We start from the raw sequence: 3,947 nt of genomic DNA, 5'->3' as shown, positions 1-3,947 counted from the left end.
GCTACCAGAGCTCCTTATATAGAGTCCAATAGGCTAGGTAATTATTTTGGTCTTTGTCCAAAGTGCAATTGGAAGAAACTGAGCACTGTTTCTGGCTTAAGTATCTAAATCTGAATCTATGTGTGCATTAAAAAGATGCCTCTGTCTAGAATATAGAGAATGAATTGCAAGAGGATAAGAGCACATGCCAGGTGCTATTTCTGTAGCTCAGATAAAAGATGCTCAGTAAATTTAAGTTGAAATGGATCTGAATATGAGCTAAATAAGGGATATTTTTTCTGTTATACAGGATTTCTGATACATGTGATTATCAAACCAACTCCTCTGAAGCAAAAACATCAAACCATTTCAGTAAAACATGTTTCTGTTGCTTACATAAAATAGAATTTCAAAGAAAGAAATTTTGCAAATAAAATTAAACAAAATACACATTAAGTAAGATACATCAGTGCTATTTAAATGTCTATGTCCATCTAACTCTGTTTTACTATTGCTCAGTGATAACCTAATGAACCATCATGGTTAGAAACAACCAATGTCCTATAAACAGAATTCATTAGAACAACAAGAATGGTAATTACCAAAGATAACAATTTGCCTTCTACATTCACTAATCAAGAGGACATTTACCTTAATTAGTCTTCTTCCACCCTCTACATCTATGCATATATACACACTTGATAAAAACTTGATGCAATCATCAATAAACATGTATTTACCAGTCACAGAACTAATATTATGAATAAGCAAAGACTCTAGGCCTTAATGAACTTACATTCTGGTGTATACTTTTGTCTAATTAAGCTCTACTTTAAAGTCAAAATAATACAGAAAATTTATAATATATAATGGATTTATAACATTCAGAAGGCAAAAAACTAGAATAAAGTACATTTGGGTAGGAATGAGAAGTAAGCAAATGAGTAAATTACCATTCTTCCTATATCAGAACAGAAAGGAAGAGTAACATTTTTTAGGCTTTCTTCCTTGATTTAGGCTTCCATTTACTTTTTTTTTTCTTTTCATTTTTTTAATGCTCTCTAACAGACCAAATTATATTAAGATTTAGTGAAGAGAGTCAATGTATTTGATTAAGATAAGTAAATAGAAAATAAAATTTAATCAGTGAAATTATTGGGATTTTACCCGGCAAATTACAAAAATGTTTAATTCTATTTTAAAACAAATTACATAGCCTTGTCTGTTACCAGAAGAATTGATTCTATTTCATTCCTATCATCTTGTTTTAGACTTTGACTGTATCTAGACTCTAATAACAATTCAGCATGTACTTTAACTCACTACAGACTAGATCTCCCAAACCTAAATTCTGTTTTCTATGTGTGAACAGAAGATCCACATAACTAACTCATAAACTTCTACTACACGAAGGGCAGCCTGAAAAGCAGGGTAGCCATGTCATCACCAAACACACAAAAGGGTAAAGCAGGAGCAGCAAACTCAAATGTCCCCATGTTATTTTTCTCTAGATACTTTCCCCGCTTACATGATTGTCACCACTAGAGAGTTTATCAGTCTCACATGTCAAGTCCTAATTGGTCCAGAATTACTATGAACAGCTGATGTGCAGTTCATTAATAATAATACTTGTTTTTCTTTTATCACTTACTAAGTGTCTGGCATTATGAATTAAATACTAGGGTAGATACTGTTTTTGTTGTTGTTGTTAAGGGTCGTCCAGTCGGTTCCAACTGATAGTGACCCTGTACAAGGTTTCTGAGGAGCAGTTGGTGAATGTGGGCTTTCTGAAGTTAGACCTAATATGACATTCATCCGTTTCATCATTTACTGTTGTTAAGTGCCATCGAGTTGTTTCCGACTCATAGAGACCCATTAACCCACAGTGCCACATCCATTTTAAAAATTAGGAAATCAAAGCTTAGTGGTTAAAAAATTTACAGAACTAGAGGGCATGGCTTAGGGATTCTTGAAATGTACAAGGGTAGTAAGTGATGAGCCCTGGTGTGGCGCCATGGGTTAATGGACTGGGCTGCAAGGTCAACTTGAACTACAAGGTTAGCAGTTTCAAGATCACCAGCCACTCCTCAGAAATCCTATTCAAGGTCGCTATGAGTCAGAAACAACTACAACTCAATGGCACTTAATGACAATAACAGTAAGTGATGAAACAGATTTATGTCAAATTAGGGCTATCTAACTCCAGAGTCCGGAGTACTGGTTTGGCACTGTGGGTTAATGTGCAAGGTCGGCAGTTCAAGCTCACCAGCCACTCCTCGGAAGCCCTATACAGGGTAGCCATGGGTCAGAACCAACTCCACAGCACTTAACAACAACAACTCCAGAGCCCAAGTTCTTGATCATACATTAATCACACCTACCTGGTTCTTGCCATAATAAAATATCTAGGTCCTCTGTCCATAAAACTTGTCCTACTTAGAGAAATCATCATTTGTTAATTCACTAAATTTGTTTTTTAAAAGATGGTATTTTGAGATTAGAATAATCTAAGTTTACTCAGAGAATAGTTTGTTACACTTTAGAAAATCTAGGTTAATCTTACTGAATGGATGAGATCAAGATTAGTAAATCTATTTCAAGTCTAATTTCACATTTTGTCTTCTATATCCAACAATCAGATTATATTTTCCACCAATACCAATCATGGAAATGAGTCATCCGAATATGGGCAGGCCCACCAAATTACTGCCAATATTGCCTTGATAGTCCACCTTATCACTCAGTAATGTAAATGGCTGTAGGAATTATTCATAATCCCCCATTCTTAACTCAGCCTTCAAAATTCCTACAACCAAAGGATTCAAAGAGATATACAACAGGCTACCATTTCCATGTGTCCCATATATTCTCCATATACTTTAAGCATATATGGCTTGTGGATTTCTTCCCAGATTAATTGATTCAATGCCTTTTAGTAGCAAATCCAAGAAGTCAGTCCAGTAGAGGACCTCTGGCCATTAGCAGTCTAAGGGTATGTGAAAATAAATCTGAGGATCAGGAAGAGACACTACCAAAGCTTTAAATATGTATAATGTTGTTGTTGTTGTTATGTGCCGTGGAGTTGGTTCCGACTCATAGTGACCCTGTACAGGGTTTCCGAGGTTGTAAATCTTTACAGGAGCAGAAAGCCTCATCTTTCTCCCACGGAACAGCTGGTAGTTTCAAACTGCTGACCTTGAGGTTCGCAGCCCGATTCATAACCACTATGCTACCAGAGCTCCTTATATATGTAATAGCTCTGTTTAAAATAAAATAACTAATGCAGTAAAAAGAAAAAGAAAAAAAAAAGAGAGACATAAAAAGTATTAACTATGTCATTGTAAAACTTGCTATAAGAAGAACATATAAAGCTTCTATACCCAGAAATGAAAACACTGCCCTCTGGGAAATCTAGAGGTTTCAAAAATGAAAATTGAATGGACTTGAAGAACAAGTAAATTAACCCTACACGTTAAAAGAAGAAGAAAGAGTATCTAGATGTATAAAATAACATATATCAAAGCAAAGTAAAAAGTAATGGAGGTCTCAGAAAGTTTCAATCTATAAAGCAGAATTGGAATACAACCTGAGAGTGGAGAGCACTGAAAAAATCAGCCTGCAGAGTTAGAAAAGGGCCAGATGGAAACACCATGCCAATAATTTTGCATCCTATTCCAAAAGTTAATGGGAACCATTAAAAGTTTTTCAGGAAGGAATGACCATATATATATGCTTTAAGGAGCATGCTGGCAAGATTGTGGAAGCACAGAAGATTTTTCAAGAAAAAAATTTTATATGAAAAGATAGGAGAGAAAAAGAGATGTGAATTTTGTTAAAACGAATGTATAGTTGAGCTAGAATGAAAAAGAAGTGGCTATAATTATATTCAAATATATGTGAAATGTTATAAACTAAATGAGACTAATGTGTTTGCAAATCCAGTAGGATGTTCATTTTCTGTAGCAGTG

This window comes from Chrysochloris asiatica, unplaced genomic scaffold (assembly GCF_000296735.1).
Source record: "Chrysochloris asiatica unplaced genomic scaffold, ChrAsi1.0 scaffold00074, whole genome shotgun sequence".
NCBI lineage: Eukaryota > Metazoa > Chordata > Mammalia > Afrosoricida > Chrysochloridae > Chrysochloris > Chrysochloris asiatica.
The sequence above is the reverse complement of the archived record's forward strand: the minus strand, read 5'-3'. Positions refer to the sequence as shown.